The sequence below is a fragment of the Schistocerca americana genome, chromosome 9, assembly GCF_021461395.2.
Source record: "Schistocerca americana isolate TAMUIC-IGC-003095 chromosome 9, iqSchAmer2.1, whole genome shotgun sequence".
Lineage (NCBI taxonomy): Eukaryota > Metazoa > Arthropoda > Insecta > Orthoptera > Acrididae > Schistocerca > Schistocerca americana.
The window spans coordinates 43,190,633-43,208,562 of NC_060127.1; positions in this window are offsets into that span (position 1 = coordinate 43,190,633).

Below are 17,930 nucleotides of genomic sequence, written 5' to 3' on the forward strand. Positions count from 1 at the left end.
CAACAAGGACTTCTGATTGCGGGTGTTTTCTTGCAACATGACAGTGTTCATCCCCACACTGTTCGTTGAACTGAAGCAACAATCCTGTTTCCTGTTCCTCTTCTTCTTCTTCTTCCTGACCTTATCCATTGCCACCAAAGGGTGGGCACGTTTATTTCGGATGTGGTAAAGATAGTGATAGTGGATGGTCAGATGCCCTTTCTGATACCACCACATTCCCTCAGGACAGAATGTGCACTCCATCTGTTTGCGTACAGCGTCATCGTATTTTCATGCGTGGGAACGTTTGCTGGATGCTTGAACAGTACGTATCTAAGGCAGAGCGTGGGAACCAGCCTGTTACGTGTATTGTATTAAACCGGGGACATAGAAAGGACTGAGAGGCTTCGTCCCGCCGTAGGGTTCACAACCCCACAGCAGTCCACCCACCCCACCGCCGCCCCACACCGAACTCAGTATTATTGTGCGGTTCAGTCCCCAGTGGACCACCCCTCCGGGAACTTCACATACCAGACGAGTGTAACACCAAATGTTTGCGTAGTAGAATAATTATGGTGTAAGTGTACGTGGAAACGGTGTTTGTGCAGCAGTCGCTGACACAGTGTAACTGAGGCGGAATAAGGGGAACCGACCTGCAGTCGCCGAGGTTGTTGTTGTTGTTGTTGTTGTTGTTGTTGTTGTTGTGGTCTTCAGTCCTGAGACTGGTTTGATGCAGCTCTCCATGCTACTCTATCCTGTGCAAGCTTCTTCATCTCCCAGTGCCTACTGCAACCTACATCCTTCTGAATCTGCTTAGTGTATTCATCTCTTGGTCTCCCTCTACGATTTTTACCCTCCACGCTGCCCTCCAGTACTAAATTTGTGATCCCTTGATGCCTCAGAATTTGTCCTACCAAGCAATCCCTTCTCCTAGTCAGGTTGTGCCACAAACTCCTCTTCTCCCCAATTCTGTTCAATACCTCATCATTAGTTATGTGATCTACCCATCTAATCTTCAGCATTCTTCTTGTCTAAACTATTTATCGTCCATGTTTCACTTCCATACATGGCTACACTCCATACAAATACTTTCAGAAACGACTTCCTGACACTTAAATCTATACTCGATGTTAACAAATTTCTCTTCTTCACAAACGCTTTCCTTGCCATTGCCAAGCTACATTTTATATCTTCTCTACTTCGGCCATCATCAGTTATTTTGCTCCCCAAATAGCAAAACTCGTTTACTTCTTTAAGTGTCTCATATCCTAATCTAATTCCCTCACCGTCATCCAACTTAATTCCACTACATTCCATTACCCTCGTTTTGCTTTTGTTGATGTTCATCTTATACCCTCCTTTCAAGTCACTATCCATTCCGTTCAACTGCTCTTCCAAGTCCTTTGCTGTCTCTGACAGAATTACAATGTCATCGGCGAACCTCAAAGTTTTTATTTCTTCCCCATGGGTTTTAATACGTAACCGCCTTAAAAACCATCCACAGGCTGATCATCGCACCAGACCCCGACACTAGTCCGCCAGGCGCATTCGTGCCAGAGACGGACCAGCACGCCTTCCCGCTCGGGAAGCATCGCCTTAGACCGCGTGGCTAGCCGGGCGGGCTAGCCTGTTACTTAGTCAGATGTGGGAAACTGCCCAGAAACCTCATCCAGAATGGCCAGCCGAGTGGCCCTCATTGTTAACGCACTGGGCGGATTTGAGACGAGGGCCGGCACGCACCACCATGTCCCAGAAGTGGGAGCTTTAATGCACTCGGCTATCCAGACAATCGTAGCAACAGCACAAGATATGAAACTTGAATGTTTCGAACCTTACTCAGCGGATCACAGCTTGAGTGACTTCCCACGGTGAAATTTTAAATTTAGCATTTGAGAAATCTTTCACTCAGGAGGATCGTACAAACATACCGCCGTTTGAGTCTCGTACAGATTCCCGTATGGAGGACATAGTGATAGACATCCCTGGGGTTGTGAAGCAGCTGAATGGGTTGAAAATAAATAAATCGCCGGGTCCTGATGGGATTCGAATTCGGTTTTACAGAAAGTACTCTACTGAATTGGCTCCTTACTTAGCTTGCATTTTTCGCGAATCTCTTGCCCAACGTAAAGTCCCGAGCGACTGGAAAAAAGCGCAGGTGACGCCTGTATATAAGAAGGGTAGAAGGACGGATCCTCAAAATTACAGACCAATATCCTTAACATCGGTTTGTTGCAGGATTCTCGAATATATTCTCAGTTCGAATATAATGAATTTCCTTGAGACAGAGATGTTGCTGTCCATGCATCAGCACGGCTTTAGAAAGCATCGCTCCTGCGAAACGCAACTCGCCCTTTTTTCACATGATATCTTGCGAACCAGGGATGAAGGGTATCAGACGGATGCCATATTCCTTGACTTCCGGAAAGAGTTTGACTCGGTGCCCCACTGCAGACTCCTAACTAAGGTACGAGCATATGGGATTGGTTCCCAAGTATGTGAGTGGCTCGAAGACTTCTTAAGTAATAGAACCCAGTACGTTGTCCTCGATGGTGAGTGTTCATCTGAGGTGAGGGTATCATCTGGAGTGCCCCAGGGAAGTGTGGTATGTCCGCTGTTGTTTTCTATCTACATAAATGATCTTTTGGATAGGGTGGACAGCAATGTGCGGCTGTTTGCTGATGATGCTGTGGTGTACGGGAAGGTGTCGTCGTTGAGTGACTGTAGGAGGATACAAGATGACTTGGACAGAATTTGTGACTGATGTAAAGAATGGCAGCTAACTCTAAATATAGATAAATGTGAATTAATGCAGATGAATAGGAAAAAGAATCCCGTAATGTTTGAATATTCCACTAGTAATGTAGCGCTTGACACAGTCACGTCGATTAAATATTTGGGCGTAACATTGCAGAGCGATATGAAGTGGGACAAGCATGTAATGGTAGTTGTGGGGAAGGCGGATAGTCATCTTCGGTTCATTGGTAGAATTTTGGGAAAATGTGGTTATCTGCAAAGGAGACCGCTTATAAAACACTAATACGACCTGTTCTTGAGTACTGCTCGAGCGTTTGGGATCCCTATGAGGTCGGATTGAGGGAGGACATAGAAGTAATTCAGAGGCGAGCTGCTAGATTTGTTACTGGTAGGTTTGATCATCACGCGAGTGTTACGGAAATGCTTCAGGAACTCGGGTGGGAGTCTCTAGAGGAAAGGAGGCGTTCTTTTCGTGAATCGCTACTGAGGAAATTTAGAGAACCAGCATTTGAGGCTGACTGCAGTACAATTTTACTACCGCCAACCTACATTTCGCGGAAAGACCACAAAGATAAGATAAGAGAGATTAGGGTTTTTTTTTTTTTTTTTTTTTTTTTTTTTTTTTTTCTTTATTGAATTTCAATTCCCCCCAAAGGGGGGCGGGCTGGCAGCAGCTTAGGACGCCGCTCTGCAGCCTACAGATTTTCTGACAAAGAGCAGGAGAATAAATAATAATAAAAAACAGGCGATAAAATCGGGGACTTAGTGAGTAACAAGGTGAAAAGAAAATGGGGAAATTAAACAAGCAACAGAGGGATGATGAAGCGAATAAAAATACATACGGAGCAGACAGGGAAAACAATAGACAGTTAAAAAAACACGGCGACAGTCTGGATTCTGTTCGAAAAGTATATAAAATTCACACCCAGCGACAGCATGGTTTCTGTTCGCAACACAACACTGAATAGGCACTAGAACACAGCACGAAAAAGTCGGCAAAGGTGACACCACAGTCGAGAGCAGGTGGGGGGAAACTGGACAGGAGATGGGAAAACAAAAGGGGGGAAAGGAGAGTAAAAGCGAAGGGGGGGGGGGGGAACCGGGAAAGGAGCTGATGGAGGATGAGGACCCATAAGAGGGGTAGGGGGGCAGACGCGACAGGGAGGGGGGTAGGTAGAGGAGGGGAATACAAAAGGACTGGGGGGGAGAAGGGAGGTAGGGAGAGCCGTAGTGGGGAGGAAACAGGACGGAAGGGGGGGGGAAGAGGGAGCCCAGGGAAAGGACAGAGGAAAGGAGGGGGAGGGAGGATCAGAGTTGATAGGAAGGATAAATGGAGGGAGAGAGGGCATCATCCGGGAGGGGGAGCTGACGGAAGCCACCTTGGGAAAGGAGATGGAGGGTGTAGAGATGGAGGGTAGGGGGGACACAACGGTGAAGACGTGGCAGGGGGCGGAGATGGGAGAGGAGAGGAGCAACCAGGGGGTGAGGGGGTTCAAGACGGCGGGAGGTGTAGAGGATGCGGATATGTTCGAGGAAGAGGAGCAGATGGGGGAAAGGAATGAGATCATAGAGGATCCGCGTGGGGGACGGGAGGCGGATACGGAAGGCGAGGCGGAGTGCATGACGCTCAAGGATCTGGAGGGACTGATAGAATTTGGGGGGGGGGGGGGCAGATATCCAGGCAGGACTGGCATAACAGAGGATGGGACGGATTAAGGATTTGTAGGTGTGGAGGATGGTGGAGGGGTGCAACCCCCATGTCCGGCCAGAGAGGAGTTTGAGGAGGCGGAGGCGGTTGTGGGCTTTGGATTGGATGGATCGGAGATGAGGGATCCAGGTGAGGTGACGGTCAATGGTGAGGCCAAGGTAGGTGAGGGTGGGGGTGAGACGGACAGGACGTGCGCAGACAGTAAGGGAGAAATCCAGGAGCCGGAAGGAGCGAGTGGTACGACCTACAATGATTGCCTGGGTCTTGGAAGGATTTAGTTTCAGGAGCCATTGGTTACACCATGCAGAAAAAAGGTCAAGGTGATTCTGGAGAAGGCGTTGGGACCGTTGGAGGGTAGGAGCGAGGGCGAGGAATGCGGTGTCATCAGCATATTGCAAGAGGTGCACTGGAGGGGGGGGTTGGGGCATATCGGCCGTGTACAGGAGGTAGAGGAGAGGGGAGAGGACAGAGCCCTGGGGCACACCGGCAGAGGGGTAGAAGGTGCGGGAATTGGCATGATGGATGGTAACGTAGGAGGGGCGGCGGGAGAGGAAGGAGGCCACCAGACGGATGTAGTTGATAGGAAGGGCGTAGGTTTGGAAGAGATTAGGGCTCGTACAAAGGCATATAGGCAGTCATTTTTCCCTCGCTCTGTTTGGGAGTGGAAAAGGGAGAGAAGATACTAGTTGTGGTACGAGGTACCCTCTGCCACGCACCGTATGGTGGTTTGCGGAGTATGTATGTAGATGTAGATATAGAATCACAGCAATACCACGAGAAGGTGCCACCACTCAGACACAACCACTAACATGCCACCCTCTCATTTAACAGCAGCCTGCACCAGATGGCGCTCGCTATTCGGGACTACTCTCTGCTTCCGCGTCACATCCATCGGAGCGTCATATTCGCCTGTCGATAACGCTACCAACCATCAGCGAGAGTGCTGTCAATAGTGAACTGTTTCGCTTTCACCTAGTGCAGACTCATATGACGATTCTTCTGTCAATGCCAACAGAAAATGAGGTTGCGTTGACACTCATTCGGTTCCTCCACTTCAGCTGTTGCTGCAACCTGTCATGTTGGAATAGATGGGGTGGGAAAAAATATGGAAACCCCACCAACACTATACACTGTCAAGCACTGTACAGTTTAGAAAAACTTTAGGTATTCGAAACAGCTCGCTGTCTTCTCGGAATGGATAAATACGCGTCCTGTATGATTTTCAAGGGAATGTTATACCATTCTTCTTGCAAAATAATGGTATGTGCAGATAAATATGTAGGTGGGTAGCTATCATGCACACTTCAAAATATACCTCAAAGGGACAGTAATATTGACATCTGGCGGACAGGGGAGATACAACAATTAATGCTCGTTCTCACAAACCCAGTCCTGGACGATAGAACTAAGCGGACAGAGGCCCTATCGTCTTCAAACACGTCGCCATTGGAGAACAAACATTGCACCATGGTACGGACCTGATCAATCAAAATGGTCACACCCTGCAGACTAGTTGTAGGGCCCTGGAATAGGATGATATGTCTACAAAATGGTTCAAATGGCTCTGAGCACTATGAGACTTAACATCTGAGATCAGCAGTCCCCTAGAACTTAGAACTACTTAAACCTACCTAACCTAAGGACATCACACACATCCATGCCCAATGCAGGTTTCAAACCTGCGACAGTAACTGTTGCGCGGTTCCAGATTGAAGCGCCTAGAACCGCTCGGCCACAGCCGTTGGTGATATGTCTACCCAAATCATCACAAAACCTCTGTCATATTTCATTCTTAGGACGTAAATTCGGCCATAAGTTGGAAAAAAGTGTGAAACAAGACTCATGTGACCAAATTACTTTCTTCCATTGCTTCGTACTCCAGGTTGTATGGCTTTGGCGCCACAGGCATTTTCAATACTAGAACCTTCAACATCGCAGCGCGTCAGCAATCGCTGGTTAATATATTAAAAAACTAAAAACCCGTCTCGATTGCGAAAAAGCACCTAGTGTTAAGTGTTAACCCAGGTTTCGGCATAGATAACTACACCTTCTTCAGAACAACAATAAAACCTACAAGTGCCTAAGAAGACCTTTGTCAATTATTAAAAGAACACCGTAGCTATACATATATAAAAGAAAAAGAAAAGGAAAACATAAACAGTACATATGTACCAAGTCAAAACCACTACTTAATAGTGTACGCTCCACCTCACACCGGCCTATGTTCAAATGGTTCAAATGGCTCTGAGCACTATGGGACTCAACTGCTGAGGTCATTAGTCCCCTAGAACTTAGAAGTAGTTAAACCTAACTAACCTAAGGACATCACAAACATCCATGCCCGAGGCAGGATTCGAACCTGCGACCGTAGCGGTCTTGCGGTTCCAGACTGCAGCGCCTTTAGCCGCACGGCCACTTCGGCCGGCGGCCTATGTTCGATGGGCCATGACCCGCCATGGGTCTTCTTAGGCACTTGTGGGGTTTTATTGTTGTTCTGAAGAAGGTTTAGTTATCTACGCCGAAACCTGGGTTAACACTTAACACTAGGTGCTTTTTCGCAATCGAGGCGGGTTTTTAGTTTTTTGATATTTTCAATACTGAAGAGTGTTTTGGAATCCAGCTGGCCCAGCAATTTCCTGCTTATAGCGGTCCCTTCGTGTTCTTTTGGGACTGACTGGGTTCACGAGTGCTACATCCAGTCCTGTACTGACTTTTGCATCTTTCATCCTCTAATTTTTCATTACAATCCTCTTCAACGCTTACTGTCTCCTTCACTCGAAACACATTTTAGTTCTTCTTGTGGCTTATATTGCGTCCCCAGTGCTATATTACGAAAAGACTTAAAAAACAGTATTAATAAAGAAGAGACATTTAAAAATTGAATAATATATTTTTATCATGTAGCCGTAAAAGAATAATTTCTCTGTCGAGAAATGCAAGGAAATGCAATGCAAAGAAACTGCTTATAGCAGTCCCTTCGTGTTCTTTTGGGACTGACTGGGTTCACGAGTGCTACATCCAGTCCTGTACTGACTTTTGCATCTTTCATCCTCTAATTTTTCATTACAATCCTCTTCAACGTTTTCTGTCTCCTTCCCTCGAAACACATTTTAGTTCTTCTTGTGGCTTAGTGGATGATTTCTTTGCGCTATCCCTGTATGGGATATAAATCTTTAATACAGTGACTCTAGAAATACTAAACGATTCGGCTATCTTGGTTAAAAAAGCAACCATCACACGAGCACCGACAATTTTTCGCCTCCAAAAAGTAGCCGTATGGATAGATAGCATGTGCTCCACAATTCTGAAAGGAAGTAAGGGAGGTTTGGGGCCAACGTCCCGTCGACGACGTGGTCCTTTGGAAAGGAGCACAAGTTCGGCTTGGAGAGACATATCATCCATTTCTGCACCTACAGGCATACTCCGCAAGCCACCAACACATGGTGTGTGGCGGAGGGTACCGCGTACCACAGCTAGTTATTCCCTTTCCTGTTCCATTCGCAAATGGAGCGAGGGATTAACGACTATCTGTATGCTTCTCCACGAATTTCACTTATCTTGTTTCGCGGTCTTTATGCGCAATGTACGTTATCGGCAGAATAATCGTTCTGCAGTCAACTTCAGATGCAGTCCCAACGCATCGACTGTCCACCGACCAGCGCAACGCCACGAAATGCCATCAAGAAGGCGCTGACCTGGACGCCAGTGGAAAGAGAGGGCAGAGCCACACCTCCAGGAACCCAGAGTTCAGCGCCATCTGTCAACGCTGATTTAATCAGCTGCCCATCGCTGGTTGGCCCCAATTCGGTCGCAGACATCGAGAGCATCAGTACTAATAGGAAGAAGATACTTAGTCTGCATTCTGCAAGCACTTGCAAGTAGGGCGCACATGAAAGACATTAAGCAATCTCATGATAGAAATTAAGTTGATTGTTCTAATAATTTGGAAGTGTTATGTACAGATCAGTCTGGATTCCTGCCACTGGCTATCGCAGCATCTCTCCTTCCTAGTTGTGTTGTTTCTGGCTCCCACATTAGCTGACACAACATTCTCAACAGTGATTCGCAATAAGGATGTCTTCTTCTCACCAGGATCCCCGTTTCAGTCCATGTAGCATTCCGTAATAGTCATGTACAAACCTAGCGGTAACAAATCTATCACCTGCTTCAGTAAGGTCTTTTAACCTGACCTGGTGTGGATCCCAAACATTCAAACGACACAAAAGAATGGTTTATACACGTGTACTGTACACGGTCTTCTTTGTGGATGGGCTACACCTTCTCCGAACTCTCCCACTAAAGAAGAGTCGACCAACCGATCTTAGGCGCTCGTTCCATTGCATATCGCATTATGCCCAGATCTTTTTAAACCACATTACTGTATCAAGCAGCGTACCACTAATACTGCAATCGAATATTGTTTTCCATATACAAAATATGAATCCACTTATCTTCTATTTGATTCTGACCACGACTGACACTTGCAAAACTGAGGACACTGCACAGCTGTCGTTCGTGGCCAACTACACTGAAGAGAACTGAAGAAACTGGTACTCCCGCCTAATATCGTGTAGGACGCCCGCGAGCACGCAGAAGTGCCGCAACACGATGTGGCATGGATTCGACTAATGTCTCAAGTAGTGCTGGATAGAATTGACACCATTAATCCTGCACGGCTGTCCATAAATCCGTAAGGGTACGAGCGGGTGGAGATCTCTCCCGAACAGCACGTTGCAACGCATCCCAGATATGCTCGATAGTGTTCACATCTGGGGAGTTTGGTGGCCAGCAGAAATGTTTAAACTCAGAAGAGTGTTCCTGGAGCCATTCTGTAGCAATTGTGGACGTCTAGGGTGTCGTATTGTCCTGCTGGAATTGCCCAAGTCCGTCGGAATGCACAATGGACGTGAATGGATGCAGGTGATCAGACAGGATACTTGCGTACGTGTCACCCATAAGAGTCGTATCTAGACGTATGAGGGGTTCCATATCACTCCAACTGCACATGCCCCACACCAGTACAGAGCCCCTCCAACGTGAACAGTCTACTGCTCTCATGCAGCTCCACGACTTCATGAGGTTGTCTCCATACCCGTACACGTCCATCTGCTCCAGACAATTTGAAACGCGGCTCGTCCGACCAGGCAACATGTTTCCTGTCATTAACAGTCCAATGTAGGTGTTCACGGGCTCAGGCGAGGCGCAAAGCTTTGTGTCGTGCAGTCATCAAGGGTAACGACTTGCCCTTCGGCTCTAAAAGCCCACATTGATGATGTTTAGTTGAATGGTTCGCACACCGACACTTATTGATGGCCCAACATTTAAATTTGCCACAATTTGCGGAAGAGGTCCACTTCTTCATCATGAGATTTTCACTCTGCAGCGGAGTGTACGCTGATATGAAACTTCCTGGTAGATTAAAACTGTGTGCCGGACCGAGACTCGAACTCGAGACCTTCGCATTTCGCGGGCAAGTGCTCTACCATCTGAGCTACCCAAGCACGACTCACGCCCCGTCCTCACAGCTTTCATTCCGCCAGTACCTCGTCTTATACCTTCCAAACTTCACAGAAGCTCTCCTGCGAACCTGCAGAACTAGTGCTCCTGGAAGAAAGGATATTGCGGAGACATGGCTCAGCCACAGCCTGGGGGATGTTTCTAGAATGAAATTTTCACTCTACAGCGGAGTGCGCGCTGATATGAAACTTCCTCAGTTGGTAGAGCACTTTCCCGCGAAATGCAAAGGTCCCGAGTTGGAGTCTCGATCCGGCACACAGTTTTAATCTGCCAAGAAGTTTCAGTTCCACTTCTGTCACGTTGAACGATTCTCTTCAGTTGACGTTGGTCCCGTTCTTGGAGGATCTTTTTCCCGTCGCAGCGATGTCGGAGATCAGATGTTTTACCCGATTCCTGATATTCACGATACACTCGTGAAATGGTCGTGCGGGAAAATCCCCACTTCATCGCTAACTCCGAGATGCTGTGTCCCATCGCTCGTGACCGAGCGAGGTGGCGCAGTGGTTAGACACTGGACTCGCATTCGGGAGGACGACGGTTCAATCCCGCGTCCGGCCATCCTGATTTAGGTTTTCCGTGATTTCCCTAAATCGCTCCAGGCCAATGCCGGGATGGTTCCTCTGAAAGGGCACGGCCGACTTCCTTCCCCATCCTTCCCTAATCCGATGAGACCGATGACCACGCTGTCTGGTCTCCTTCCCCAAACAACCAACCAACCGACCATCGCTCGTGCGTCGACTATAACACCACATTCAAACTCACTTAAATCGTGATAACCTACTATTGTAGAAGCAGTAAACAATCTAACAATTCCGCCAGACACTTGTTGTCTTGTACAGGCGTTGCCGAACGCAGCGCCGTGTTCTGCCTGCTTACATATCTCTGTGTTTGAACACGCATGTCTACACCAGTTTCTTTGGCGCTTCAGTGTACAAAACCGCAACCTGCATCCTTGGCTAGCATTTGCATTTACTTTCAAGCCTGCATATCTCACGGTGCTTCCATACCTTTGTCCAATTTTTGTACATTATTAATGGTATGCTTTTGACTCAGTCTCGTCCATTTAAATGTTTAGGCTCCAATGGAACGAGCATACAACATGAGTTGTCAGATAGGCGAATGCTCAAACATGGTTTGCTGGGAGAATTCTGGAAAGATGTAACACACCTTCAGAGCAAACCGTGTACACAATACTTGTGCGACCCATTGTAATGTACTGCTCGAGTGCTTGGAACCCCACCAGATCGGCTTACAGGAAGTGTCGAAGCATTCCAAAAGTGAGCTGCTATATGTGTTACCGGTAGTTTCAGTGGACATTATGGAACTGCTCCATGAACAAAAATGGGAATGCGTGAAGAAGATGTATCTGTAGCCACTATCGAAGTTTAGAGAACCGGCATATGGGTCAGACTGCAAGACAAGTGTTCTACCACCAAAATTCGTCTCACGTAAAGATGGTAAGGACACAATCGTAAGAATAAACCTCATGATTAGTTTAGATTAGTACTTGTTCCACTACACACTCCGTAATGATGTGGAACGTGTCAGGTTTTGGTTGGGGTTGGGGAAATTACCCACTTACTATATCCAAAAATTCATCTAATGAGGAGAAGGAGTTGCCATTCAGAAATTCTTATAATTTCCTTTTAAATGCTATATGGCTATCTGTCAGACTTTTGGTGCTATTAGGTAAGTGACCAAAGACTTTTGTGGCAGCATAATTTACCCCTTTCTAAGCCAAAGTTAGATTTAACTTTGAGTAGTGAAGATCATCCTTTCTCCTAGTGTTGTAGCCATGTACATTGCCATTACTTCTGAATTTGTTCGGATTGTTAATAACAAATTCCATAAGTGAATATATACCGGCTGATCAAAAAGTCAGTATAAATTTGAAAACTTAATAAACCACGGAGTTAAAAATTGACACACATGCTTGGAATGACATGGCGTTTTATTAGAACCCAAAAAAAAAAACACCTCATATTGCTAGACGCGTGGAAGATCTCTTGCGCGCGTCGTTTGGTGATGATCGTGTGCTCAGCCGCTCCTTTAGTTATGCTTCCTCCCAGGTCCCCTGACCTCAGTCCGTGCGATTATTGGCTTTGGGGTTACCTGAAGTCGCAAGTGTATCGTGATCGACCGACATCGCTAGGGATGCTGAAAGACAACATCCGACGCCAATGCCTCACCATAACTACGGACATGCTTTACAGTGCTGTTCACAACATTATTCCTCGACTACAGCTATTGTTGAGGAATGATGGTGGCCATATTGAGCATTCCCTGTAAAGAATATCATGTTTGCTTTGTCTTACTTTGTTATGCTAATTATTGCTATTCTGATCAGATGAAGCGCCATCTGTCGGACATTTTTTGAACGTTTGTATTTATTTGGTTCTAATAAAAGCCCATGTCATTCCAAGCACGTGTGTCAATTTGTACCTCTCTGCCTACATTATACCGTGATTTATTCAGTTTTCAAATTTATACTGACTCTTTGAGCACCCGGTATATTGTGAGGCTACAGTGAAGATCCCTAGCTCTTTAAACAAGTGTCTGCAGGATGATCTTGGATGAGCTCCAGCAATTATTCTGATTACACGCTTTTGTGCAATGCACACTCTTTTATTCAATGATGAGTTACCCCAGAATATGATGCCACACGAAAGCAGAGAATGAAAATGGGCGTGGTAAGCTAATTTACTGAAATGTATACCGCCAAAGTTTGCAATGACCCTAATAACATAAGTAGCTGAACTCAAACGTTTCAGCAGATCTTCAGTGTGTCTTTTTCCAGTTCAACCCCTCATCAATGCATACACCTAGAAATTTTGAATATTCTACCTTAGCTACCGATTTCTGATCGAAGTCTATGTTTATTAATTGTATCATTTCATTTATTGTGTGGAACTGTACAGGGTTATTACAAATGATTGAAGCGATTTCACAGCTCTACAATAACTTTATTATTTGAGGTATTTTCACAATGCTTTGCACACACATACAAAAACTCAAAAAGTTTTTTTAGGCATTTACAAATGTTCGATATGTGCCCCTTTAGTGATTCGGCAGACATCAAGCCGATAATCAGGTTCCTCCCACACTCGGCGCAGCATGTCCCCATCAATGAGTTCGAAAGCGTCGTTGATGCGAGCTCGCAGTTCTGGCACGTTTCTTGGTGGAGGAGGTTTAAACACTGAATCTTTCGCATAACCCCACAGAAAGAAATCGCATGGGGTTAAGTCGGGAGAGTGTGGAGGGCATGACATGAATTGCTGATCATGATCTCCACCACGACCGATCCATCGGTTTTCCAATCTCCTGTTTAAGAAATGCCGAACATCATGATGGAAGTGCGGTGGAGCACCATCCTGTTGAAAGATGAAGTCGGCGCAGTCGGTCTCCAGTTGTGGCATGAGCCAATTTTCCAGCATGTCCTGATACACGTGTCCTGTTACGTTTTTTTCGCAGAAGAAAAGGGGGCCGTAAACTTTAAACCGTGAGATTGCACAAAACACGTTAACTTTTGTTGAATTGCGAATTTGCTGCACGAATGCGTGAGGATTCTCTACCGCCCAGATTCGCACATTGTGTCTGTTCACTTCACCATTAAGAAAAAATGTTGCTTCATCACTGAAAACAAGTTTCGCACTGAACGCATCCTCTTGCAACCGCGCCGAAAATTCAAAGCGTTTGACTTTGTCATCGGGTGTCAGGGCTTGTAGCAACTGTAAACGGTAAGGCTTCTGCTTCAGCATTTTCCGTACGATTTTCCAAACCGTCGGCCGTGGTACGTTTAGCTCCCTGCTTGCTTTATTCGTCGACTTCCGCGGGCTACGCGTGAAACTTGCCCGCACGCGTTCAACCGTTTCTTCGCTCACTGCAGGCCGATCCGTTGATTTCCCCTTACAGAGGCATCCAGAAGCTTTAAACTGCACATACCATAGCCGAATGGAGTTAGCAGTTGGTGGATCTTTGTTGAACTCCGTCCTGAAGTGTCGTTGCACTGTTATGACTGACTGATGTGAGTGCATTTCAAGCACGACATACGCTTTCTCTGCTCCTGTCGCCATTTTGTCTCACTGCGCTCTCGAGCGGTCTGGCGGCAGAAACCTGAAGTGCGGCTTCAGCCGAACAAAACTTTATGAGTTTTTTTACGTATCTGTAGTGTGTCGTGACCATATGTCAATGAATGGAGCTACAGTAAATTTATGAAATCGCTTCAGTCATTTGTAATAGCCCTGTATATACTGTGTTTGTCAAAGTTTAATGAGAGCCCATTTGCAGAGAACCACTTGATGATTTTCTGAAAATCATCGTTTACAATTTCATCAGTTAATTCTTGTCTGTTGGGTGTGATAGCTATACTTGTATCATCGGCAAATATAAACATTAGACTGTTTATTCTTACGAGTTTGCTGGAACCTCATCGGATTTATTTCTTGATGCAATAATTTACCAACAGCCGTATGTGTTGTATAAATTTATTTTATAAACTTATTATGTGCTACCAGTTTCGGCATTACATTGATGCCATCTTCAGGCCCCACACGTCATAGTCGTAAAAACGCTATACACAGAAGGAGCCATATAACCGGATTCGTGAATCAAATCTAAAATACAAAACAGTGGGGTAAATGATAAAGTTTCAAGAAGATATCAACACATCATTGGATTTAGGTTCACGTGGAGCAGAACCCAAGCTGCCTCAATTAATGTCAAGTACGATAATGAGGATACGTTTCATGCTGTGCGTTAGGCGTGCATCGACTCAGCGATAGTACGGGACAACAGCTTTACCGCCGCATTTAACGTGGAAAAGACTGGTCGGCCACCTGGTGTAACTAACCTGCAGTGTTGTGAGCACTTGTAGCAAAGACGTAAAAAGAGACGAGTAGTGGACAATATAGGCTTGAACGTCATTTAAGTTTTGAACAGAAGGAAATAATGTTAAAACTCAGGCAATACGCTTCGTAGGTGAGCTGACGGAAAACATAACATGCTCTCGATCTTAGCTAACATGGCACTGTAATTAAAAACGAGAGTGATGAAAATTCCTCAATTTAACAAGGGTAATTTTTCTGCATGAGTTATGTATGGCATAAAAGCGCACTTCTGGGATTTCACCTCGTAGTTACATATTGAAGCCACTGAAGGTATTACGATCAATCGTCTGGTAATCTCTGAACTTCTTCCATATCGGACTCCGAGGAATGCGGAACATTTCAGTACCGCTACATTGATATCGAGGCGATGAACAACAGAATCCCAAGCCACCAGAAAGTCCACATTTCCTCCTCCTCCTCTTTTATAATGTGATGTTCTGCATTTCGCCATCGTTCGGCAGCGACGTGTCACAAAACTTGGTGCTTTAGTTCCAGTAAGGTTGGCAGCTTAAATGTCGTGATATTTGTCGTGACAAATCCCTTTCCGTGTTTCTACTACCCTTATCACTCTGGCTCGTGTGAGACCATATCTCTCCTATAAAACAATGGACATATTCTAACAAAGAGTATTTGATTTTTCATTTTTCTCCAAAAAGTTTATTTATGTAATGTTTTCTTCACTTCAAAACCCTTAACAATTTTTTGTAATATGTCGGTAATTACAATGAAAAGTAGAATTCTGTGTGTGGTATATAATTAGAAACTAGAAGACATGCATTTTTCTTGAAAAAATTATGGTTAAGTATGAGTTAACTAACACATATTTGATCGAATTCATATTTAAAAGATTTAGCTATTCAAACCGAACAAAAAAATTGTAGATCATCACGTGTTGCGAATCGCCCCCCACCGGCCCACCCCCTTACCAGTCTGCGATACCACGAATATATCCAAAAAACCATCCCTCATATTTATTACAGAATGTTTCTTGAAAAACGTCAAAGCTAATTTTTCTCTGCAATGTTGTGAAAAATATTAAGAACAAATTGTTTCTAGCCATTAACGATGTTCCGTGCTCGTGTTTCACTATGAAGCAGGAAGCAGTGTCATCCATTTTCAGACAGCGAGACAGAGTACAAGTAGCGTTTAAGGAAGACTATGACCTTACCCGATTTTTTAAATAAAAATTACGCAGCTAAAGTATGATTAACAAAAGCTTCGATGGCTGTCAGTACATCAGAATGTCTTAAAGTCTCATTTACAGTGACATAGTAATAAGATACCTAATACGTAAGTTGGCCCTACTTCCTAGATCGGAACCAGTGTACGAGAGATACTGCTGCTGACCAATCATCGCGTTTGTGTTTGTTTACATCAGGTTTATTCTTATGGCGAACGGATTATAAGAATGTACTCCACAGCCACGCGTTCCGTAGCTCAGATAGATGCATCATGTAAGTGATACGGTGCTGGTAATGTTTAACCATGGACCAGGTTTGATTCATTAGGAGATCCTTAAGTGGTAAGCCAATAAACTTTGATATACAAATTTTATATGCACGGAAAATAACTGCTCTACATATTTGGCATACATTCTACTTGAGCAGATACGTTGGTACATAACACAATTAGCCACTATGCAATTACAAAACAACTAAGTTTAGAAACACAGCGGACTTCCACCCAAACAGTTATAAACATGCAGCGGGCTTCTTCTTTTTAAAATAAATAGACTTAAACAGGGCTCTAGTCCATATAAGATTTAACCAAACAGACCTACAAAACAACTGGTAATTGGCCCACCGACATGATCTTAAGAAATGTTAACGGTTTTCTGCCTTTAGAGCAACTGACAACTTGATCTATAATTAACCTTACTGATGCTTGGGTTCTAGCCCACTTTCATCTGAGCAAAATTATTTTAAACAAACTGACTTCTGCTTCTTTAAGCAACACAGAACTTGTTCTCTAATTTACGATACTTTTGTGGACCCTGTTCCACTGAAGTTTTAAACAATTAAGGTTCTGAAACCTATTAGGGCCCAGTAAACATAATTTCTCAAAGAGACTCAAACCAGAGTTTACAACAGTGAGCCGTTAACAAAATTTTACGCATTTACTGTAAAACAAAGCCTGCCTACCACATCTAATTCATTCTCATAAATCTATAAGGCGGTGAAACTGTACTAGAGTCTTAAGAATGGAATCAGCCGGTATCCTCTAACCAGACGTTCCTTAAACCAGCGCTTAGTCAAATTCGCTGGGCTAGAGTCAATATTTTCTGGCTGCAATTGGTGTCAACCACCAGTGACCCCACACCCTGCACTAAATAATCTCTGTAGTAAACATAAATGAGCAGGCTTCTAAAAAAGAGAAGCACAATCAGTTTACACATTATGACACAAATATGAGTGTCAAATGACTTCTCGAAGTAGACATAAGCTGGTAACCAGGAAAAGATCTTGAACTAGGATCGTTACAGAAAAGTCCCTTCTCTTCCTGGCATCCAGAAAATACCTCGGCAAACGGTTTTACAGATTAATGTTAAACAAAACGTAGGCTGGGTTAACACTTGCTTTAACCTCGCTAGAATTCATATCCGAGACACAGTAAGTTGAATATCACCAGTCAATAAAACACAATTTCACTGAGCTTGCAGGACAATGTACTTCTGTCTTTAATCCGGCGAATGCTCACCGTTTATTAGACATTATTTTTATTATTTATTTATTTATTAATTATTCATCCCCCCCCCCCCCCCCCCATGAACCATGGACCTTGCCGTTGGTGGGGAGGCTTGCGTGCCTCAGCGATACAGATGGCCGTACCGTAGGTGCAACCACAACGGAGGGGTATCTGTTGAGAGGCCAGACAAACATGTGGTTCCTGAAGAGGGGCAGCAGCCTTTTCAGTAGTTGCAGGGGCAACAGTCTGGATGACTGACTGATCTGGCCTTGTAACATTAACCAAAATGGCCTTGCTGTGCTGGTACTGCGAACGGCTGCAAGCAAGGGGAAACTACAGCCGTAATTTTTCCCGAGGACATGCAGCTTTACTGTATGATTAAATGATGATGGCGTCCTCTT